Source organism: Salvelinus fontinalis, chromosome 33 (genome assembly GCF_029448725.1).
Source record: "Salvelinus fontinalis isolate EN_2023a chromosome 33, ASM2944872v1, whole genome shotgun sequence".
NCBI classification, from domain to species: Eukaryota; Metazoa; Chordata; class Actinopteri; order Salmoniformes; family Salmonidae; genus Salvelinus; species Salvelinus fontinalis.
The window spans coordinates 36,391,007-36,416,516 of NC_074697.1; the positions used below are offsets into that span (position 1 = coordinate 36,391,007).

At 48.7% G+C, this 25,510-nt stretch overlaps 1 pseudogene; it reads left to right on the top strand.

Moving 5' to 3' along the window:
- The window catches only part of LOC129831594 (intraflagellar transport protein 80 homolog), an 81,656-nt pseudogene that overhangs the window by 18,938 nt on the left and 37,208 nt on the right, over positions 1-25,510 (top strand).

A 25,510-nucleotide genomic window follows, 5' to 3' on the forward strand; every position in this document is an offset into this window, starting at 1 on the left:
AATTTGTGAAAAAAGGTGGAGACTTTCTCTCACTCCACTCATTCTCCCTTTTCTCCACCTTTCTCCTCCCCTTATGAGCCAAACTCTCTACATGTTCTCTTTCTCTCTCGCTCGCTCTCTGCCCCCAGCTCCAGTTTAGAGAGGTAGAGAGTTTAAGCAGTGAAAAGGGCACTTTGGGGTCTATCTTACCACTTAAGTCAAGCCTCTCTTCCTTCACACATTTTCTCTGTTTTCTTTTAAATAATTTTTACTTCTCCTTTTAACACGTCTGGGTGAGGCTGCCTATGAAATGTTTTTGAACAAGTGGGCACATTCTGGTTTTAACAGCCTCTACTTCTCAGCCAGTTAAAACAGCCATCAAATGTATGTCTCTCCAGTTTGCATGGTAATAACACAGGCTGGCACTGCAGGCAGGTTCAAGTCCTGGTCTTAAATGATCGTTGCAGGACAGTGGAATGCTACATCAACCTGCATCAAATAAAAAATAATGTCCCTGTTAAAGCAGCCTCCTATTTTCTCTATTTTATAATAGTGTGTCTTCAGGTAAGGATATGGAGGGACAGTCATTACCAGGTGTTGGTTTGCTGTGCTTGGACTTTTGTTGGCACGGCTGGTGGAAAAGTGTATGTGTTTCACGGTCTTTTTTCAGATGATTGACTGCACTTCCGTTGTGTGTGTGTGTGTGTGTGTGTGTGTGTGTGTGTGTCTGTGTCTGTGTGTTGGACTATTAGGTGTGTGTGTAATATCGGTCAGAGTGAGAGGCACTTGTTGACATGGTATTACTTTTACACCTCTCTGGAGCTGGGCTTCAGGCTTGCCATGTTGGAAAGTGAATGGAGAGAGCGTGAAAAAGAGTAAAAATAAAAGGGGGAACGGCTGATGGAGAAAAGAAGTGTGGATCTGTCCAATATATCCTGTGAAGTTGGCTGGAGAGTGGGGCTGGGAGAATTGGTCTCCATAAAAGATGGTGGTTACCCCCCCTTCTGTCCTCTCTCCAAACTCCTCACCCCTTCCCCTCACTCCCCCTCTCTGGTCTGGTGTAGGGTAAGATGTATGACAGCCTGAGACAGTGCCATGCCAGGCCCTCTGACAGTCATCACTCTCCACACCACTAAATCACTACCTCCACACACAAGGAAAGAGAGAGAGGATGTAATGGGAGGCAAGATGTGGGTAATTCTAAGGAGTGAAATGTTTTAAAAGAGAAGTGAGGAGGTATAAAAAATAAGGATCAGAGATGCAAAGAGAAAGTGAGTGAGGTACTGTATATAGAGTTTGTTAAGAAATGTTATTAAAATCAATGTCAGTAAAAGGTTCTACATTCAGCTAAATTATTAATTTGACCCTGAAAGCACACAAAGCAGCCTCCACATTTCTCCCAAAGTTTGTTGTGCACGGCTGTGAGAGATGTTGTATTTATGTATTTGGTGTGTGTTATTGCATTTGTGTGCATGCTTCCGTGTGTGTGTGTGTGTGTGTGGGGGGGGGGGGGGGGGGGGGGCTGAAGACAACTGTTTATTGGTGTTTCACTTAATTTTCACCGCTTATTTACATGGCCCAAGCTCAGTGGCGTAACAAGCAGGGCTGCCAAGTTCATTATGCTATTACTGGGGACCAGGGGAGAGGCCAGGGCGAGAGGGGAGAATGGGGGATGGAGGGGTGAGGTAGGGGGTAGGAGCAGGGGTTTAAGATTTTGGCTGGTCCCCAGAGTTTCTCTCTCCCCTCTTTGTTCCACATAGACTTCTTGACATTGACAAATTTATTGACTGCCTCCACAAATGGCATAATTTGATGGATCTGTTTGCGTCCACAAATAAGTAATGGTCTTGACATAATTTTTGTGCGTTCATGTGTGTGTCTGCAGTGGTGTAAAGTACTTAAGTAAAAATACTTGAAAGTACTTCTTGACGCTAGGAGGCAGACTTTTATATTTGGAAAAATAACGTTCCCAATGTAAAGGGCCTATTTCTCAGGCCCAGATGCTAGAATATGCATATAATTGGAATGGAATGCATTTTAATTAACAGGTGTGCCTTGTTAAAAGTTAATTTGTGGAATTTCTTTCATTATTAATGCGTTTGAGCCAATCAGTTGTGTTGTAACAAGGTAGGGGTGGTATACAGAAGATAGCCCTGTTTGGTAAAAGACTAAGTCCATATTATGGCAAGAACAGCTGAAATAAGCAAAGAGAAATGACAGTCCATTGCTGCCCAAATAAATGCTTCACAGATTTCAAGTAACAGACGCATCTCAACATCAACTGTTCAGAGGAGACTGCATGAATCAGGCCTTCATGGTTGATTTGCTGCAAAGAAACCACTACTAAAGGACACCAATAAGAAGACAATTGCTTGTGCCAAGAAACACGAGCAATGGACATTTGACCGGTGGAAAGCTGTCCTTTGGTCTGATGAGTCCAAATTTGAGATTTTTGGTTCCAACTGCCGTGTCTTTGTGAGACACAGAGTAGGTGAACGAATGATCTTCGCATATGTGGTTCCTACCGTGAAGCATGGAGGAGGAGGTGTGATGGTGTGTGGGTGCTTAGCTGGTGACACGGTCTGTGATTTATTTAGATTTCAAGGCACACTTAACCAGCATGGCTATCACAGTATTCTGCAGTGATACGCCATCCATCTGGTTTGCGCTTAGTGGGACTATCATTTTTTTTTCAACAGGACGATGACCAAAAACACACCTCCAGGCTGTGTAAGGGCTATTTGACCAAGAAGGAGAGTGATGGAGTGCTGTATCAGATGACCTGGCCTCCACAATCACCCATCCTCAACCCAATTGAGATGGTTTGGGATGAGTTGGACCACAGTGAAGGAAAAGCAGCCTACAAGTGCTCGGCATATGTGTCACTGTCACTATACTTTTGTAGCTCGGTGTACATAATCTGTATATAATTTGTCCCATACCAATACACTGACTGCCTACGCCACTCCCTTGGACATCTGTGTAATCTTGCTTTGTATGATTTTGTTTTTGCTTTCTCATTTGCCTAGTTGACACTCACTACCTTTTCATATGTGTTCCCTGTTGGAAAAGCATTCCAGGTGAAGCTGGTTGAGAGAATGCCAAGAGTGTGGAAAGCTGTCATCAAAGCAAAGGATGGCTACTTTGAAGAATCTAAAATATATTTAGATTTATTTAACACTTTTGGTTACTACTTGATTCCATATGTGTTAATTCATAGTTTTGATGTCTTCACTATTATCCTACAATGTAGAAAATAGTCAAACTAAAGCAAACCCTTGAATGAGTAGTTGTGCCTAAACATTTGACTGGTAGTGTATATAAATGCAATATTTTGTATTCTTTTATATACATTTGCAAAAATGTCTGCTTTTGATTTGTCTTTATTGGGTATTGTGTTTAGATTGATGATGAAAAAAACAATTTAGACATTTTTGAATAAGGCTGTAACATAACAAAGTGTGGTAAAGTCAACGGGTGTCACGGCCGAAGTCGAAGCCTCCTTGTTCGGGCGGTGCTCGGCGGTCGACGTCACCGGTCTTCTAGCCATCATCGATCCATTTTTCATTTTCCATTGGTTTGTCTTGTCTTCCCACACACCTGGTTTCAATCCCATTCATTACCTGTTGTGTATTTAACCCTCTGTTTCCCCTCATGTCTTTGTCAGAGATTGTTTTATGTTCAGTATACGTGTTTTTGTATTTGGTGCGCGACGGGTCCTCGTACCCATTTTGTTTCATTTGTATTACATGGTTTTGGAGTTATGTGTTTTAAGTTATTAAACTACTCCATTTCACCAAGTTTTGATTCTCCTGCGCCTGACTTCCCTGCCACATATACACACGACTGTGACAATTTCTGAACACCATGAAGTCAGCAGGAGAAAATAACCCGGCCATGGAGGTGGAGGAGCGCGTCATGGAACATACGGAGATGATTTCCAAACTGAGTACCGCCATGGATCGCGTTGTCCAGAATATGGACCGCTGGGAGACACTGAGTTTTTCCAGCGCCTCTACCAGCACAACCGGGGTCTCCCCTGAACGCCCCTTTCCCACCTGAACATAGCAGGATCCATCTATCCATACCACAGGGATACGACGGAGATGCTGCCGGCTGCCAGGGTTTCCTCCTCAAACTAAGCCTGTACCTGGCCACGGTCCACCCAGCTCCATCGGACCGTGAGAAGAGTTTCGCCCTCGTCTCAAGCCTCACCGGGAAAGCCCTGGAGTGGGCCAGCGCTGTGTGTGGAGGGGGAGATGTGGCGTTTGACGATTTTGAGGAGTTCACCCGCTGTTTCTGGGCAGTATTCGACCACCCACCCGAGGGCAGAGCGGCGGGTGAGCGCCTCTACCATCTGAGGCAGGAGACGAGGAGCGCCCAGGAGTTTGCTCTGGAGTTTAGGACCCTGGCTGCCGGAGCTGGATGGAGCAACAGGGCCCTGATCGACCATTACCATTGTAGTCAACGTGAGGACGTCCGTCGGGAGCTGGCCTGCAGAGACACCACCCTCACCTTCGACCAGCTGGTGGACCTGTCCATCCGGCTGGACAACCTGCTGGCTACTCGCGGACGTCCAGATCGGGGTCTGGTTGTTCCATCCTCCCGCACACCCTCTCCGATACCCATGGAGCTGGGAGGTGCAGTGCACAGGGAGACCGGAGGGGGTTCCCGCTCGTGCACCATATGTGGCCGCAGAGGTCACACTGCTGGTTGGTGCCGGGTTGGTTCCTCTGGGAATCGAGGTAGCAGGCAGGGCACTCTGGCGTCACCACAGGTGAGTAGGCACCATTCTCATCCAGAGCCCTCTGTTGCACATATGTTTGTCTCTGTTACTTTTCCTGAATTTTCCCCGCGTTCCCAGCATAAGGTGCTATTAGATTCAGGCGCAGCTGGGAATTTCATTAATAAAGGATTAGCTCATAGTTTAGGGATCCCCATTGTTCCTGTGGATATGCCTTTCCCCGTTCATGCTTTAGATCACATATGTCAGAGTCAAGGCCCGCGGGCCACATCCGGCCCGCGAGAAGGTTTTTTACGGCCCCTGGGATGATCTTGATTTATTATTAGAACCGGCCCGCAGACCGCAGCAAGCCGGCAGCCCGCAGATCTTTTACACGCACCAATACTACATTTCCCACAATGCAACGGTGACACACCGAGCAGTAGGCTGCTTCATTTCAATATTTATTGGCACAGCAGTCGTCAGCATCACAGTAAAATTAACTTTCAGATACCCATCAAAAATGGCAAAACGGAAGGTGGACACTGAGAACCGGGGGTTTCAAACAAGGTGGGAGTCGGAGTATATGTTCACGGAGGTAGCTGGAAAACCTGTGTGTCTTCTGTGTGGAGAAAGTGTGGCGGTACTGAAAGAGTATAATCTGAGACGACATTATGAAACGAAACACGCGGACAAAAACAAGAATATGGACATGGAACAAAGGCTACAAAAGGCAGAGGAATTAAAACGAGGCCTCAAATCTCGACAGGCTCTGTTCAAAAAAGCCAAATCACAAGGCCAGGCTGCTGTCAAGGCCAGTTTTATTTTGGCAGAAGAGATCGCTAAATCAGCCCGGCCATTTACGGAGGGGGATTTCATCAAAAACTGCATGATTAAAGTTTGTGACGAAGTTTGCCCAGAAAAAAGGCAACTCTTTTTAAATGTGAGTCTGAGCAGAAACACCATTGCCGAGAGAGTAGACCAGTTGTCCATCAATCTAAAAGAGCAGCTTGTGAAAAAGGGAAAAGATTTCATTGCATATTCCTTGGCTGTGGATGAGAGCACCGACATTTCTGACATTGCCCAGTTGTCAATTTTCATCCGCGGAGTGGACTCCAGCCTAAGCGTGACAGAGGAGTTTTTGGCTTTACGTCCTATGCATGGCACAACTACGGGGCATGATTTGTATGAAGAGGTGTCAAGATGTGTAAATGAGATGGAGCTGCCTTGGGAAAAACTCGTGGGTTTGACAACCGACGGAGCACCTGCGATGTGTGGACACAGGAGCGGACTGGTGGCGAAGATACGGGAAAAGATGCAAGAGGAAAACGCGACAGGTGAGCTGACAGCTTATCATTGTATCATACACCAGGAAGCGTTGTGCGGTAAAGCCTTGAAAATGGAGCATGTAATGAGCATCATCACGCGCACAGTTAACTTTATCAGAGCCAAAGGTTTGAATCACCGCCAGTTCAAGGCATTTCTGACGGAGTTAGAAACGGAGCATGGTGATTTGCCTTATCACACAGAGGTGCGATGGCTAAGCCAGGGAAAGGTGCTTCAAAGATGTTTCGAGCTTCGTGAGGAGATTTGTCTGTTCTTGGACAGCAAAGGGAAAGACACAACACAACTCCGAGACGAAATGTTTCTGTGTGAAATGGCTTTTCTGTGTGACATTACGAGTCATCTGAATGCAATGAACTTGCAGCTGCAGGGTCGGGATCATGTCATCTCTGATATGTACAGTACAGTGAAGGCATTTAAAACCAAACTGACTCTGTGGGAGACGCAGATGCGGAAAGAAAATTTGAGCCACTTTCCCAGCTGCCAGACCATGAAAGAGAAGCTCTCTACCAGTGCGTTCCCGAGCGCACAGTTGGCTGATAAAATAGGTATGCTTGCCGCTGACTTTCGACGCCGATTTGCTGACTTTGAAGCACAAAAAAGCAGGTTGGAACTGCTCGGTAACCCATTTGCTGTTGACGTGGAAAGCTCACCACCAAACCTCCAAATGGAGTTGATTGACCTCCAATGCAATGATGCACTGAGGGCAAAATATGCGGCAGTGGGTGCTGCGGAGTTCGCCCGTTTCCTCCCCGACACAATGCCCCAGCTGCGCATCCAGGCTGCTCAAACGTTGTCTATGTTTGGCAGCACATACCTGTGTGAACAACTGTTTTCTTTGATGAACCTGAACAAAACATCACACAGAAGTCGACTTACTGCTGAACACCTCCACTCAATTCTGAGGATTTCCTCAGCTCAGAGCCTTACCCCGAACATTGATGAACTTGTGGAAAAGATGGGACACCACCAAGTATCACCCTCAACCTCAAACAAGTGAACATTACTGTGCAATCACATATCTAGAGTTTTTACTCAGTTCAAGTTTAAAAGTTAAAGTTTAATATTTGTTTTCACTGCATGTTACTTCTCCTTAAACAAAGTGTTGTTTTTGATTAATAGATTTTTGCACTTTATTTAATTGTATTTCAATCCAATTATATTTTAAAAATATTTCAGTTGAGTGGATGATAGAAAATTGCTATTATTGTTTTTTTCTTTGAAGTAAATTTAGCCCACTTTTGCTAAAATAGAAAATATAGGCTACTGATGGTGCCTTGAATACCGGTTTCTTTCATTTAATGTTCATGTTATGGGGATTTTTATATAAAGGAAATTTGTCTTTTGTGTCTGTTGAAAATTAAAGATTACTGACAGAGCCATAAGAAAATATTGCTTTATTTATCTGATCATATTGGAATATATTTGTTAGGTTTTCAGTAGGTTCAATTAGGTTCACTAGACTATATGCGTCATTTAAAAAATTTTCAATGAACATTCGAACAGTCCGGCCCTCGGCTTGTAGCTAAATTTTTTATTTGGCCCTCCGTCCATTTGACTTTGACACCCCTGCTTTAGATAGTCGACCATTAGGGTCAGGGTTTATCAGGGAGGCCACCGCTCCTTTCAGTATGGTAACGCAGGGGGGTCACAGGGAAAGGATTAGTCTTTTTCTTATTGATTCTCCTGCGTATTCCGTGGTGCTGGGCCTACCCTGGTTAGCTTGTCATAACCCCACTGTTTCTTGGCCACAGGGGGCTCTCACGGGGTGGTCGCGAGAGTGCTCAGATAGGTGTTTAGGAGTTTCCGTTGGTGCTACTACGGTGGAAAGTCCAGACCAGGTCTCCACCGTGCGCATTCCCCCAGAATATGCCGATTTGGCACTCGCCTTCTGTAAAAAGAAGGCGACTCAATTACCACCCCATCGACGGGGGGATTGTGCGATAGATCTCCTGGTAGACGCTGCACTTCCCAGGAGTCACGTGTATCCCCTGTCGCAAGCGGAGACGGTGGCTATGGAGACATATGTCTCCGAATCCCTGCGTCAGGGGTACATTCAGCCCTCCATTTCACCCGTCTCCTCGAGTTTCTTTTTTGTGAAGAAGAAGAATGGAGGTTTGCGCCCGTGCATTGATTATTGAGGTCTCAATAAAATCACGGTGAGGTATAGTTACCCGCTACCTCTTATTGCTATGGCGATTGAGTCAATGCATGGGGCGCGCTTCTTCACTAAACTAGATCTCAGGAGTGCGTACAATCTGTTGCGTATTCGGAAGGGAGACGAGTAGAAGACGGCATTTAGTACCACCTCAGGGCATTATGAGTACCTCGTCATGCCGTATGGGTTGATGAATGCTCCATCAGTCTTCCAATCATTTGTAGACGAGATTTTCAGAGACCTGCACGGGCAGGGTGTAGTGGTGTATATCAATGACAGTCTGATATACTCCGCTACACGCGCCGAGGATGTGTCCCTGGTGCGCAAAGTGCTTGGTCGCCTGTTGGAGCATGACCTGTACGTCAAGGCTGAGAAATGCTTGTTCTTCCAACAGTCCATCTCCTTCCTAGGGCATCGGATTTCCACGCCAGGAGTGGAAATGGAGAGTGACCGCATTGCAGCTGTGCGTAATTGGCCGACTCCCACCACGGTAAAGGAGGTGCAGCGATTCTGTCAGAGCTACTAGGAGTGCTGGGTGGAATGGAGTCAAACGCAGAGAGCAAAGTTAAGGTACGTGGATTTATTTTCCAATGCACGGGAAAATCATGCCCTAACACATACGGGCACATCAGAAAAGTCCAATAACACCAGACTAAACTGTTCCGAGGAAAATAACAAAATCCACTACAAGATCCTACACCAACATAACAGAAAGTAAGCCCGCACAACAGCCAGCGGGCTACCTAACCTTATATAGCCTACCCACCAAACTAAACTCAAAACAGGTGCACCCAATCAGCCCAAATTAACAGAAACCAAAAAGAAAGAAACGATGGCAGCTAGTAGGCCGGTGACGACGACCGCCGAGCCCCGCCCGAACAGGAAGAGGCACCATCCTCGGCGGGATTCGTGACAGTACCCCCCCTCTGACGCGCGGCTCCCGCAGCGCGCCGACCCCGGCCTCGAGGACGACCCGGAGGGCGAGGCGCAGGACAATCCGGGTGGCGACGGTGGAAATCAGCCAAGAGGGAAGGATCTAAAATATCCTTCCCAGGTACCCAGCACCTCTCCTCCGGACCGTACCCCTCCCAGTCAACGAGGTACTGCAGGCCCCTCACCCGGCGTCTCGAGTCCAGAATAGCTCGTACAGCGTACGCCGGGGACCCCTCGATATCCAGAGGGGGCGGAGGGACCTCCGGCACCTCACCTTCCTGAAGGGGACCAGCTACCACCGGCCTGAGGAGAGACACATGAAACGAGGGGTTAATACGATAGTAAGAGGGGAGTTGTAATCTATAACACACCTCGTTTATCCTCCTCAGGACTTTAAATGGCCCCACACACTGCGGCCCCAGCTTCCGGCAGGGCAGGCGGAGGGGCAGGTTTCGGGTCGAGAGCCAGACCCTGTCCCCTGGTGCGAACACAGGGGCCTCACTGCGGTGGCGGTCAGCGCTCCTCTTCTGACGCTCACTGGCCTGCCTGAGAGAGGCCTGGACTGCCCGCCAGGTCTCTCTAGAGCGCTGGACCCACTCCTCCACCGCAGGAGCTTCGGTCTGGCTCTGATGCCACGGAGCCAGGACCGGCTGGTACCCCAATACGCACTCAAATGGCGACATGTTAGTTGAGGAGTGGCGGAGTGAATTCTGGGCCAACTCTGCCCACGGAACGTACCTTGCCCATTCTCCAGGCCGGTCCTGGCAATACGACCTCAGAAACCTACCCACTTCCTGGTTCACCCGTTCCACCTGCCCATTACTTTCAGGGTGATACCCAGAGGTAAGGCTGACCGAGACCCCCAGACGCTCCATAAACGCCCTCCATACCCGGGACGTGAACTGGGGACCTCGATCAGATACGATGTCCTCCGGCACCCCGTAGTGCCGGAAGACGTGGGTAAAAAGAGCCTCCGCAGTCTGTAGGGCCGTAGGGAGACCAGGCAATGGAAGGAGACGACAGGACTTAGAAAACCGATCCACAACGACCAAAACGGTAGTGTTCCCCTGAGAAGGAGGAAGATCAGTCAGGAAATCTACCGATAAATGAGACCATGGCCGTTGTGGAACCGGGAGGGGTTGTAACTTCCCTCTCGGTAGGTGCCTAGGAGCCTTACTCTGTGCGCATACCGAGCAGGAAGAGACATAGAGTCTCACGTCCTTAGCCAAGGTGGGCCACCAGTATTTCCTCCTAAGATCCCGCACTGTTCTCTCAATCCCCGGATGACCCGAAGAAGGTAGTGTATGAGCCCACCGAATCAAACGATCACGAACACCAAGCGGTACGTACCTACGGCCAGTTGGACACTGGGATGGCACAGGTTCTACCCTTAACGCCCGCTCGATGTCCGCGTCCACCTCCCATACCACCGGGGCCACCAGACACGAGGCTGGAAGGATGGGAGTCGGATCGATGGACCGGTCATCCGTGTCATAAAGACGTGACAGCGCGTCAGCCTTGGTGTTAAGGGAACCTGGTCGGTAAGAGATCTTAAATCTAAAACGAGTAAAAAACATGGCCCACCTAGCCTGACGCGGACTCAGTCTCTTCGCCTCTCGGATATACTCCAGATTTCGGTGGTCAGTCCAGATGAGAAAAGGGTATTTGGCCCCCTCAAGCCAGTGTCTCCACACTTTCAGGGCTTTTACCATAGCTAGTAACTCCCGATCCCCCACATCATAGTTCCGCTCCGCCGGCTCCAGCTTCTTAGAAAAGAAAGCACAGGGACGGAGCTTCGGTGGCGCGCCCGAGCGCTGGGATAGCACGGCTCCAACACCAGCCTCGGACGCATCCACCTCCACTATGAACGCTAACGAAGGGTCCGGATGCGCCAACACGGGAGCCTCAGTAAACCTTGCCTTCAACTGGTTGAAGGCTCCATCTGCCTCAGCCGACCACCGTAAACGCACCGGCCCCCCCTTTAGCAGTGAGGTAATTGGTGCCGCCACTTGACCAAAACCCCGGATAAACCTCCGGTAGTAATTGGCAAACCCTAAAAACCGCTGCACCTCCTTTACCGTGGTTGGAGTCGGCCAATTACGCACGGCGTTTACGCGGTCACACTCCATCCTCACCCCCGAGGTGGAAATGCGATAACCCAGGAAGGAAACGGCTGGTTTGGAGAACACACATTTCTCAGCCTTGACGTATAGGTCATGCTCCAGCAGTCGCCCAAGCACCCTGCGCACCAGGGAGACATGAGCGGCGCGTGTGGCAGAATAGATCAAGATGTCATCAATATATACTACCACACCCAGCCCCTGCAAGTCTCTGAGAATCTCATCTACAAAGGATTGGAAAACGGCTGGAGCATTCTTCAACCCATACGGCATGACGAGGTACTCATAGTGGCCTGATGTGGTACTAAACGCTGTTTTCCACTCGTCTCCTCCCCGAATACGCACCAGATTATACGCGCTCCTGAGGTCCAGTTTTGTGAAAAAACGCGCTCCGTGGAATGATTCCATCGCCGTAGCGATCAGAGGTAGTGGATAACTAAATCCCACTGTGATTGAATTTAGACCTCGATAATCAATGCACGGACGCAGTCCTCCCTCCTTTTTTCTCACAAAAAAGAAACTCGAGGAGGCGGGTGACATGGAGGGCCGAATGAACCCCTGTCCCAGAGCTTCCGTGACATATGTCTCCATAGCCAACGTCTCCTCCTGTGACAAAGGGTACACGTGACTCCTGGGAAGTGCAGCGTTCTCCTGGAGGTTTATCACGCAATCCCACCGTCGATGAGGGGGTAATTTAGTCGCTTCCTTCTTACTAAAAGCGATAGCCAAATCGGCATATTCTGGGGGAATGCGCACAGTGGAAACCTGGTCTGGACTCTCCACCGATGTGGCACCGATGGAAACTCCCACACACCTACCTGAACACTCATCTGACCACCCCTGAAGAGCTCCCTGTCGCCAGGAAATGAGGGGATTGTGAATGGCTAGCCAGGGAATCCCCAACACCACTGGAAAACCAGGTGAATCAATAAGGTAAAAACTGATCTGCTCCCTATGATCCCCCTGGGTTACCATGTCCAGCGGAATCGTGGCCTCCCTGACCAGTCCTGACCCTAACGGTCGGCTATCTAGGGAGTGCACAGGGAAAGGAGGGTCTATCTGCACCAGCGGAACACCCAACCTACGGGCGAGTCCGCGATCCATAAAACTCCCAGCTGCGCCTGAGTCGACTAGCGCCTTATGCTGAAGAGAGGGAAAAAACGCAGGGAAAAAAATAACCAAAAACATGTGACCAACAGGGAGCTCTGGGTGAGTCTTGTGCCTACTCACCTGAGGTGGCCGAGGAGTATTCCGCCTGCCATCCCGACTCCCAGATGGACTCCTCCAGCACCGGCCCGAAGTGTGTCCTCTCCGGCCACAGTAGGTGCAGGAAGAGCCACCTCCTCCGGTCCCCCTAGATGCAGCTCCTCCCAACTCCATCGGAGTTGGAGCGGGAGAGCTGGGAGGTGGAATGGACAGGACCCCCTCTGAACGCCCGCGGGCAGCTAGCAGGTTATCCAGTCGAATCGACATGTCGATCAGTTCATCTAGAGATAGTGTGGTGTCCCGACAAGCTAGCTCCCGACGGACGTCCTCCCGAAGGCTACAACGGTAATGGTCTATTAAGGCCCTGTCATTCCACCCCGCTCCAGCAGCCAAGGTCCGGAACTCTAAAGCGAACTCCTGGGCGCTCCTCGTCTCCTGTCTCAGGTGGAACAGACGCTCACCCGCCGCTCGGCCCTCTGGTGGGTGGTCGAACACAGCCCGAAACCGGCGGGTGAACTCTGCATAATGGTCCCGAGCAGAGTCTGGGCTGTTCCATACCGCGTTGGCCCAGTCCAGGGCTCTCCCCGATAAACAGGAGACAAGGAGGCTTACACTCTCTTCCTCCGAGGGAGTCGGACGCACGGTAGCCAGGTATAGCTCAAGCTGGAGCAAAAACCCCTGGCAACCAGCCGCTGCTCCATCGTACTCCTTCGGTGGGGTGAGACGCAATGAGCTGGTCCCAGCCGATGACCCTGTGGGAGTGGGTTGTGTCGTCTGCAGGGGAGCTGTAGGGGGCGTCGGGAGACCACTCCTCTCCCATCGTTCCATCCTCTCCATCATCTGGTCCATCGCTGATCCGATACGCTGAAGTACAGCTGTATGATGCTGGACACGCTCCTCCATAGTTGGGAGAGGGGTGGTCGTGGCTCCTGCTGACTCCATAGGAGGTGCAGCGATTCTGTCAGAGCTACTAGGAGTGCTGGGTGGAATGGAGTCAAACGCAGAGAGCAAAGTTAAGGTACGTGGATTTATTTTCCAATGCACGGGAAAATCATGCCCTAACACATACGGGCACATCAGAAAAGTCCAATAACACCAGACTAAACTGTTCCGAGGAAAATAACAAAATCCACTACAAGATCCTACACCAACATAACAGAAAGTAAGCCCGCACAACAGCCAGCGGGCTACCTAACCTTATATAGCCTACCCACCAAACTAAACTCAAAACAGGTGCACCCAATCAGCCCAAATTAACAGAAACCAAAAAGAAAGAAACGATGGCAGCTAGTAGGCCGGTGACGACGACCGCCGAGCCCCGCCCGAACAGGAAGAGGCACCATCCTCGGCGGGATTCGTGACAGATTCTTAGGGTTTGCCAACTACTACCGGAGGTTTATCCGGGGTTTTGGTCAGGTTGCTGCTCCCATTACCTCACTGCTAAAGGGTGGCCCGGTGCGCTTGCAGTGGTCAGCTGAGGCGAACAGGGCTTTTAGGCACCTGAAGGCTCTGTTTACCTCAGTTCCTGTGTTGGCTCATCCGGATCCCTCTTTGCCGTTCATAGTGGAGGTGGACGCATCCGAAGCTGGGATAGGAGCAGTGCTCTCTCAGCGCTCAGGTGCGCAACTGAAGCTCCGCCCCTGTGCCTTCTTTTCGAAGAAGCTCAGCCCGGCGGAGCAAAACTATGATGTGGGGGACCGGGAGCTGTTGGCTATCGTCAAGGCCTTGAAGGCGTGGAGACATTGGCTTGAGGGGGCTAAACACCCTTTTCTCATCTGGACTGACCATTGCAATCTGGAGTACATCCGGGAGGCGAGGAGACTGAATCCTCGTCAGGCAAGGTGGGCCATGTTTTTCACCCGTTTTGTGTTTACCCTCTCTTACAGACCAGATTCCCAGAACGTTAAGGCAGACGCACTGTCCCGGCTGTATGATACAGAGGAACGGTCCATGGATCCCACTCCCATACTCCCAGCCTCTTGTTTGGTGGCGCCGGTAGTGTGGGAGCTGGACGCGGACATTGAGCGGGCGTCACGTGCAGAGCCCTCTCCCCTCAGTGTCTAGCTGGGCGTCTGTACGTTCCGTCTGCTGTCCGCGACCGACTGATCTATTGGGCCCACATGTCACCCTCTTCTGGTCATCCTGGGATAGGTCGGACGGTGCACTGTCTTGATGGGAGGTGCTGGTGGCCCACTTTAGCTAAGGACGTGAGGATTTATGTTTCCTCCTGCTCAGTGTGCGCCCAGTGCAAGGCTCCTAGACACCTGCCCAGAGGTAAGTTACAACCCTTACCCGTTCCACAACGGCCGTGGTCACACCGGTCGGTGGATTTCTTAACTGATCTTCCACCTTCACAGGGTAACACCTTGTGAAGGGTAACACCTTGTGGATCGTTTTTCTAAGTCCTGTCGTTTCCTCCCTTTGCCCGGTCTCCCTACGGCCTTACAAACTGCGGAGGCCCTGTTTACACACGTCTTCCGGCACTATGGGGTGCCTGAGGATATAGTGTCTGATCGGGGTCCCCAGTTCACGTCAAGGGTCTGGAAGGCGTTCATGAAACGTCTGGAGGTCTCGGTCAGCCTTACCTCAGGTTTTCACCCCGAGAGTAATGGGCAGGTGGAGAGAGTTAACTAGGATGTGGGTAGGTTTCTACTGTCTTATTGCCAGGACCGGCCGGAGGAGTGGGCGAAGTTCATGCACTGGGCAGAGATGGCACAGAACTCGCTCCGCCACTCCTCCAATAACCTTTCTCCCTTTCAATGTGTATTAGGATATCAGCCGGTCCGGCTCCTTGGCATCAGAGTCAGACCGAGACTCCTGCGGTGGTCAATTGGTTCCGGCGCGCGGAGGAAACCTAGGAGGCCGCCCACCTTCAGTGCGCCTCTCTGGCCCTCGGCCAGAAAGTTGGCGCAGACCGTCACCGCAGTGAGGCCCCGGTGTTCGCACCAGGGGACAGGGTCTGGCTCTCGACCTGAAACCTGCCCCTCCACCTGCCCTGCCGGAAGCTGGGTCCGCGGTTTGTGGGGCCGTTTAAAGTCCTGAGAAGAGTGAACGAGGTATGTTATAGGTTACAGCTACCCACTAATTAGAGATGCTGGGTTCCGGTGGAGGACGTGTTAGATCCTTCCATGCTGCGACAATTCCACCGTCTCCATCCGGATCGCCCTGCGCCTCGCCCTCCGGGTCGTCCCCGAGGCCGGTGTCGATGTGCTGCTGGAGCCGCGCGTCAGGGGGTGGGTACTGTTACGACTTCTGCCGAAGTCGAATCCTCTCCTTTTTCGGGCGGTGCTCGGCGGTCGACGTCACCGGTCTTCTAGCCATCATTGATTCATTTTCCATTGGTTTTGTCTTGTCTTCCTACACACCTGGTTTCAATCCCATTCATTACCTGTTGTGTATTTAACCTTCTGTTTCCCCTCATGTCTTTGTCAGAGATTGTTTTATGTTCAGTATACGTGTTTTTGTATTTGGTGCGCGACGGGTCCTCGTACCCATTTTGTTTCATTTGTATTACATGGTTTTGGAGTTATGTGTTTTAAGTTATTAAACTACTCCATTTCACCAAGTTTTGATTCTCCTGCGCCTGACTTCCCTGCCACCTATACACACGACTGTGACAACGGGTCTGAATACTTTCCGAACGCACTGTAAATTAAGAAAAAAATCCTTATCAAATGAAACCATTCCAAGTTGGAGTGGATTGGCACATTGTCCATTTGACACAACATTAGTGCATTATAGACCTCAGGGCCAGAAACAACCTTATTGACTGCTGTTGAATAATTAATGAATAGTCAGATACACCCCAAAAAAAATAATTAAAGGAGACCGACTCATTTATGTACTAGCAAGCAATGAAAATGTGCATTGTATAAAAGAAAGTCCACACACCAAAGATTCTTTTTTTTTTTTTTACTGAAGTGCCATAGCCTATACCGCTCTATACCCCAAGCATCTAGCTTAGCTGCTTAAGCATCAAAGCAAGGTTGGAAAGATTAAAGTTTAACAGACTAAGTTAGCAAATTAATTACTTATAATCATTTGTAATCACTCCCTGCTATTAGGTAACGGTTATCTACATGAAATTAAAGTTAATACAACAACAAAAAATCCTAAAATGAATGTATATTTTTTTTATTCAATTACGTCACAGCCCTATTTACTAGTGTGGATGCCTGTTTGTGTGTGCAGGAGAACTAAGGTATTATGTAAAAAAGTAAGAGCCAGACATTTTACCCTTTGACAGCAGTAAATATATGTGTTGTTAGTGCTTCTCCAGTCAGTCCTCTCCTGCCATGCTTCCCAATAAACAGTGTGTGTACTACACCAGGGTCAATTTGGGACAGTCCTATAGAGGGCTGCTATTAGCTTCTTTCTACACACACACACACCTTAGTGTTACGGGGGGTAACCTGGCACGGCTTGTTTGCTCACATCTCTACCCTGAGATGGGTAATCTAATTAGAATCTGCCACGAGTGCCGCTGCTCAGGAGAATTAATAACCTCTCTCTCGCTCTCTCTCAACCCTCCCCCCAACACACACACACATACACACACTTTTCACACACTCATAGATGGAGTACTACACACACACTATCTTTCACACAAAAATAATACACACACTTCACACTTATGGGAGATGTGTCACCACCTCACCCCCTGATCTTTGACCCCCCCAGTCCTCCGGTGGCTGGCCCTAACTTATTCTGCTGCTGTTAATGTTGGCCGCAGGAGACTCAGCTGAGTGCTGCTAAAGGTATAGTCGGTACTGCTGCCCCCAGCTGAGTAGTGCCCCCAACTGAGTAGTGTCCCCAACTGAGTAGTGCCCCCAGCTGAGTAGTGCCCCTAGCTGAGTAGTGCCCCCAACTGAGTAGTGCCCCCAACTGAGTAGTGCCCCCAACTGAGTAGTGCCCCCAACTGAGTAGTGCCCCCGGCTGAGTAGTGCCCCCGGCTGAGTAGTGCCCCCGGCTGAGTAGTGCCCCCGGCTGAGTAGTGCCCCCGGCGGAGTGGTGCCCCCGGCGGAGTGGTGCCCCCGGCGGAGTGGTGCCCCCGGCGGAGTGGTGCCCCCGGCGGAGTGGTGCCCCCGGCGGAGTGGTGCCCCCGGCGGAGTGGTGCCCCCGGCGGAGTGGTGCCCCCGGCGGAGTGGTGCCCCCGGCGGAGTGGTGCCCCCGGCGGAGTGGTGCCCCCGGCTGAGTAGTGCCCCCGGCTGAGTAGTGCCCCCGGCTGAGTGGTGCCCCCGGCTGAGTAGTGCCCCCGGCTGAGTGGTGCCCCCGGCTGAGTGGTGCCCCCGGCGGAGTGGTGCCCCCGGCGGAGTGGTGCCCCCGGCGGAGTGGTGCCCCCGGCGGAGTGGTGCCCCCGGCGGAGTGGTGCCCCCGGCGGAGTGGTGCCCCCGGCGGAGTGGTGCCCCCGGCGGAGTAGTGCCCCCGGCTGAGTAGTGCCCCCGGCTGAGTAGTGCCCCCGGCTGAGTAGTGCCCCCGGCTGAGTAGTGCCCCCGGCTGAGTAGTGCCCCCGGCTGAGTGTTGCCCCCAGCTGAGTGGTGCTAATTGAATTCTGCTGGCGGGCACACAGCTGTGTCCCGCTGATGAGTCCCAGGAGGCCCCAGCATGTGTCTATGGTTACTGTGTTGAGGCTCCAGCATGAAGCCATGTGTATATCATTACCCTCTCCCTTCCTGCCAAATCTCTGACTTGTGCCACTCGATACAACCCCCAGGCCAAGGCTCTGTGTCTTTGGGAGCCAAGCCTATATTACAATGCAGAGAGATGGCCTGCTTTTCACCAGCCTATGTTTATCTCCAGCTTTTACTTCTATATACAGACTATTGTGTGTTATTATAGACAGTTTCTAAGAATGGCTTAATGTTTCACGTTTAGCGGAGACTGAAAGATGGTCTCTAGGTAGACAGGAGTTGGAGCCTTTATTGTGTCATTTCTTTTGACAGACAGAAACGTAGTTGGGATGTGTTATGGATACAGTGTTATTAAGGCATTGAATTTCACTGAGGGGACGCAATCCTGGCTCCCTCTAGAATGCTCTGCATCACACACACTTGCTCTCTCTTTCTCTCTCGCTCTCTCTTTCTCACACACAAGCCGGGCTCCTGAATTTTTTAACCTCGGAATACCCTCACTTTGACTAAAAAGTGCCAAAGCAAAGAGAGGCAGAGAGAAAGTAATGTGAAAGGGATTCTGTGGAGACCTCTTCCAGTGCTGATGAACTAGGCCTTCCTGACTGCTAGTTTATTTTACAATCTTACTGAATAAGTTCCTATTGCCGGGATAAAAATACACAAGCTGCGTCTTAAATTACACCCTATTCCTTATGTAGTACACTAGTTTTGACCAGAGACTGAGAATAGGGTGCTTGAGTTTTGCACACAGATATGCTCTCCTCACAGGTGACTGGTTACACAAAAAAACAGTGAAAAGTGGATCAGTGCGCTTGTGTGTGTGCATTCATGCAAGCGTGTGTGTTTGTGTGTATGTCTCTCTCTCTGAGACAGTGGGCAGACAGACAGAGGGTCTGAGCAGAGCGTGTGTGTGAGTCTCAGTGTGATTAAGGAAGCTCAGACTATGCGGTGCCATGGGACATTTCAAAGCAGCTCTTTTATGGGCCTGAGTCTTGGTTCTGTTTGATAGCGTGTAATTTAATGCAGTGGGCCAGGCTTTATTAGAAAGAGATGCACATCATTTTGCTCCCAAAGAGCCCTTGACATTTTGTCTCTCTACTCCCTCTTAAAGACTTTTATCTGCAGATATAGTTTTAGGTCTGGCAGACGGTTGTATGTGTGTGTTTGGTATGATGGATTGCCCCTTGGGAGGGGTGGACAAGGCCAAGGGAGGGGTTGGTTTGTACGGGGTCAGCGCCCCCACCCCCTCCACCTTGGCGAGGTGTTCTAAACAGGGTCAGTTCATCCCTACAGCTACAATCTGAGAGCTCCAGCTCCTCACCTCCAACTCCTTACCTCCTCACCTCCAGCCCCTTACCTCCTCACCTCCAGCTCCTTACCTCCTCACCTCCAGCCCCCAGCACAACCCAGTACATCCCAGAACACATCCAAGCCTTGCCATGTCAGTTCAGCCCAGCACAGGCCAAAGTACCAACCCAGATCACAAAGCACAACCCAACACAGCCCAACTACTACAGCCCCAGCTCCATGGGCCTGTGAGGGGGGCCCGGGTCACTGCATAGCGATGTTTACAACTCCTCCTAATCTGCTGCGAGATTGATGGGCCCCCCTCCACCTCCACCTCAACACATGGATTACTTTTAGCCTTTCTTACACTACTTACAAGAATAATGACACAGCTGTGACACTAGATATAGTAATAATAACAGTGGAAAATGTGAGCATTTTTCTCCTTGTTTGTGGATGTCTGCAGAGAACAAGCCATGAGTGTTAGACTCCATGGATGTCTGTGCCTTCACACACACACTGTTCTACTAGCAGCAGATTTATGCTCCCCTTTATTGGGCTTGCTGTTTGTTTGGTGCTTCTTGCAGCTGGCAGAGTTTGGGGAACAGAGAGAGAAAGATGGTGTGTGTACAGGAAATGCTCTATGGGTCTTCTAATGGTCCGACTCCCTCCCTCAGCGTGCATCAATCAGACGGAGATGCTATGCTGCTATTTATTAACCGCTCTCATCAACCCTGTCCAGCGGATCGACAAAATATTGAGTTATGAGTGCCATCAAGAGTGTGTGTGCGAGCTCGCACCGGCGTGCATACACACGTTCGTGCTTGTGTGTGTGCGCACGTGTGTGTCTGTCCATGCCTGCGTGGTAGTGTACATTAATGTGAGGGTTCGTGTAGGGATTTACACCCCATACCTGCCCTGCCAGGTCGTCTCTCAGGAACACTGAGGCTAACTGAGGCCAGCTGGGCTCTTCAAGCAGCCAGCTCTCCAGTAGCCAAACTGATTTATCATGTTAGCCGAGCTATAAGCTAGCCACACTGGTGTACCTAATAGCTATCGGTTAACCAAATGCTAGCCATGTTGATTTATAGAATTAGCCACACTGTCGATGATAGACCAGAGCTAGGCTAACTAACTTTATTAAATTAAGCCAACGCTAGACTAGGTCTTCAGAGAGAGACAGTGGGTTTAAACAGTGATAAAGAGGAACCACACACACACGCGCACTTGCTCTCTCCTCCTTTCTCACTCTGTCCCCCTCCTTTATTCTCTCCCTTTAGAGTAGGGAGGCCTTCAGGAGGGGGAGACCTGGGAGATGGGGGACATGCCACCCTGCCGATTAGCGTGCTGTGAGGAGAAGCAGGCCTGTCTGCAGCGGTCAGTGCAGACATATTTAATGCGTCTGATGTAATGGGGCTGAATCAGCAGATAGCTCCACTGGGAGCCATTAGCCCAAACATGTGTCATTAACCCCTTCCCTGCCCCAGACCAGCCCAGTCCCCTCTGCAGTCCCAGCCAAGTCCGCCCTCCAGCCCCCAGCCCAAAGTACTGCTCCAGGTGGAGAGAACTCAGGGCAGGGGTGAAGAGAGGACCGATCTGTTATTTAAAATCACTGTCTTTCTCTTTATCTCTCCCTCTCCTCCAACCTCCCAAAAAACCAAGAGGGAGGGAGGGAGGGAGGGAGGGAGGGAGGGAGGGAGGGAGGGAGGGAGGGAGGGAGAAAGAAGTTTGCCTCTCTGGCTGGTGCTGTAGTGAGGATGGGGGGTTTGAGGAGTTACCGCCTCCATGTCTTTGAGATCAGTTTGAAGTATTTTTCCCTGCAGCTCGCTGTGGCACGTTACAGTAGTAGGGAGAAGCGGCAGGCTCACAGCACCTGCCAATCTTAATGGCAAACGTATGTGCAGTGAAACGAGGGAGGGAGGGAGCAAATGTTCCCTAAAGAGGGCGGCACTGTTGTCTGACTGATCTGTTGTCTGTGTGTGTAAGAGAGAGGGGGCTTGTGTTTGAGTGAGTGACTGAGTTTATCTTCTTGTGTGTGTACAAGTGTGTGTCTCTGTTGAAGTGTGTTTCTTTGTATGTATGCCTGTGTGTGTAGGTGGTTGCGTGCTGGAACCCATAGTGTGTGGAACATCGCTTGAGTATGAACTTACACGAAAGAGGGATCCAGACAATGAAAAGACAAGGGGGAGGGGACAAAGTGCTACTTTCACAAATGATGCTCCTTAGTAACATCATCCCACAGAGTCTGTTCTCCTCAGCCACCGGGCTTATCACCACAGTGCAGCTAACGCATGATCATGTGAGGCTGAGGAGTGTGTGAGGGTGCGGTGTGAATCAGGTTAACATACCCGTGTTAACTCTCTAGACAGGTGTGTGTATATCCCTTACTTCTCTGAATGATCATGTGAGTAGTGTATAGTTGTATAGTGCTATGCTGCAGTGTATATGATATATAGTGTTGTTCTGCAGTGTATATGTTGTATAGTGCTATGCTGCAGTTGAAGTCGGAAGTTTACATACACCATAGACAAATACATTTAAACTCAGTTTTTCACAATTCCTGACGTTTAATCCTAGTAAAAATTCCCTGTCTTAGGTCAGGATCACCACTTTATTTTAAGAATGTGAAATGTCAGAATAATAGTAGAGAGAATTATTTATTTCAGCTTTTATTTCTTTCATCACATTCCTAGAGGGTCAACAGTTTACATACACTCAATTAGTATTTGGTAGCATTGCCTTTAAATTGTTTTACTTGGGTCAAACGTTTCAGGTAGCCTTCCACTAGCTTCCCACAATAAGTTGGGTGAATTTTGGCCCATTCCTCCTGACAGAGCTGGTGTCAGGTTTGTAGGCCTCCTTGCTCGCACACGCTTTTTCAGTTCTGCCCAAAATGTTTCTATAGGATTGAGGTCAGGGCTTTGTGATGGCCACTCCAATACCTTGACTTTGTTATCCTTAAGCCATTGTGCCACAACTTTGGAAGTATGCTTGGGGTCATTGTTCATTTGGAAGACCCATTTGCGACCAAGCTTTAACTTCCTGACTGATGTATTGAGATGTTGCTTCAATATATCCACATAATTTTACATCCTCATGATGCCATCTATTTTGTGAAGTGCACCACCCCCTCCTGCAGCAAAGCACTCCCACAACATGATGCTGCCACCCCCGTGCTTCACGGTTGGGATGGTGTTCTTCGGTTTGCAAGCATCCCCCTTTATCCTCCAAACATAACGATGGTCGTTATGGACAAACAGTTCTATTTTTGTTTCGTCAGACCAGAGGACATTTCTCCAAAAAGTGCGATCTTTGTCCCCATGTGCAGTTGCAAACCGTAGTCTGGCTTTTTTATGGAGGTTTTGGAGCAGTGGCTTCTTCCTTGCTAAGGGCCTTTCAGGTTATGTCGATATAGGACTCGTTTTACTGTGGACATAGATACTTTTGTACCTGTTTCCTCCTGCATCTTCACAAGGTCCTTTGCTGTTGTTCTGGGATTGATTTGCACTTTTCGCACCAAAGTACGTTCATCTCTAGGAGACAGAACACGTCTCCTTCCTGAGCGGTATGATGGCTGCGTGGTTCCATGGTGTTTATACTTGCATACTATTATTTGTACAGATGAACGTGGTACCTTCAGGCGTCTGGAAATTGCTCCCAAGGATGAACCAGACTTGTGGAGGTCTACAATTTATTTTCTGAGGTTGACTGGCTGATTTCTTTTGTTTATCCCATGATGTCAAGCAAAGAGGCACTGAGTTTGAAGGTAGGTCTTGAACCTCCAATACACCTCCAATTGGCTCAAATGATGTCAATTAGCCTATCAGAAGTTTCTAAAGCCATGACATAATTTTCTGGAATTTTCCAAGCTGTTAAAAGGCACAGTCAACTTAGTGTATGTAAACTTCTGACCCACTGGAATTGTGATACAGTGAAATAATCTGTCTGTAAACAATTGTTGGAAACATTACTTGTGTCATGCACAAAGTAGATGTCCTAACCGACTCACCAAAACTATAGTTTGTTAACAAGAAATTTGTGGAGTGGATGAAAAACGAGTTTTAATGAAAAAAAACTAAGTGTATGTTCAACTGTATGTTGTATAGTGTTATGCTGTAGTGTGTATATGTTGTATAGTGTTATGCTGTAGTGTGTATGTTGTATAGTGTTATGCTGTAGTGTGTATGTTGTATAGTGCTATGCTGTAGTGTGTGTATGTTGTATAGTGTTATGCTGTAGTGTGTGTATGTTGTATAGTGTTATGCTGTAGTGTGTATGTTGTATAGTGTTATGCTGTAGTGTGTATGTGTTGTATAGTGCTATGCTGTAGTGTGTGTATGTTGTATAGTGTTATGCTGTAGTGTGTGTATGTTGTATAGTGTTATCCTGTAGTGTGTATATGTTGTATAGTGTTATGCTGCAGTGTGTATATGTTGTATAGTGTTATGCTGTAGTGTGTATGTTGTATAGTGTTATGCTGTAGTGTGTATGTTGTATGTGTTGTATAGGGTTATGCTGTAGTGTGTATGTTGTATAGTGTTATGCTGCAGTGTGTGTATGTTGTATATGTTGTATAGTGTTATGCTGTAGTGTGTATATGTTGTATAGTGTTATCCTGTAGTGTGTATGTTGTATAGTGCTATGCTGTAGTGTGTATATGTTGTATAGTGTTATGCTGTAGTGTGTATGTTGTATATGTTGTATAGTGTTATGCTGTAGTGTGTATGTTGTATAGTGTCATGCTGCAGTGTGTGTATGTTGTATAGTGCTATGCTGTAGTGTGTATGTTGTATAGTGTTATGCTGTAGTGTGTATATGTTGTGTAGTGTTATGCTGTAGTGTGTATGTTGTATAGTGCTATGCTGTAGTGTGTATGTTGTATAGTGTTATGCTGTAGTGTGTATGTTGTATAGTGTTATGCTGTAGTGTGTATATGTTGTGTAGTGTTATGCTGTAGTGTGTATGTTGTATAGTGTCATGCTGTAGTGTGTATGTTGTATAGTGTCATGCTGCAGTGTGTATGTTGTATAGTGCAGTGTGTATGTTGTATAGTGTTATGCTGCAGTGTGTATGTTGTATAGTGTCATGCTGCAGTGTGTATGTTGTATAGTGTCATGCTGCAGTGTGTATGTTGTATAGTGTCATGCTGCAGTGTGTATGTTGTATAGTGTCATGCTGCAGTGTGTATGTGTTGTATAGTGCAGTGTGTATGTTGTATAGTGTTATGCTGCAGTGTGTATGTTGTATAGTGTCATGCTGCAGTGTGTATGTTGTATAGTGTCATGCTGCAGTGTGTATGTGTTGTATAGTGCAGTGTGTATGTTGTATAGTGTTATGCTGCAGTGTGTATGTGTTGTATAGTGCAGTGTGTATGTTGTATAGTGTCATGCTGCAGTGTGTATGTTGTATAGTGTCATGCTGCAGTGTGTATGTTGTATAGTGTCATGTGTATGTTGTATAGTGCAGTGTGTATGTTGTATAGTGTTATGCTGCAGTGTGTATGTTGTATAGTGCAGTGTGTATGTTGTATAGTGTCATGCTGCAGTGTGTATGTTGTATAGTGTCATGCTGCAGTGTGTATGTTGTATAGTGCAGTGTGTATGTTGTATAGTGCTATCCTGTAGTGTGTATATGTTGTATAGTGTCATGCTGTAGTGTGTATGTTGTATAGTGTCATGCTGCAGTGTGTATGTTGTATAGTGTTATGCTGTAGTGTGTATATGTTGTATAGTGTTATGCTGCAGTGTGTATGTTGTATAGTGCAGTGTGTATGTTGTATAGTGTCATGCTGCAGTGTGTATGTTGTATAGTGCAGTGTATATGTTGTATAGTGTTATGCTGCAGTGTGTATGTTGTATAGTGCAGTGTGTATGTTGTATAGTGTTATGCTGTAGTGTGTGTATGTTGTATAGTGTCATGCTGCAGTGTGTATGTTGTATAGTGCAGTGTGTATGTTGTATAGTGTTATGCTGTAGTGTGTATGTTGTATAGTGTTATGCTGTAGTGTGTATGTTGTATAGTGTTATGCTGTAGTGTGTATGTTGTATAGTGCAGTGTGTATGTTGTATAGTGTTATGCTGTAGTGTGTATGTTGTATAGTGCAGTGTGTATGTTGTATAGTGTTATGCTG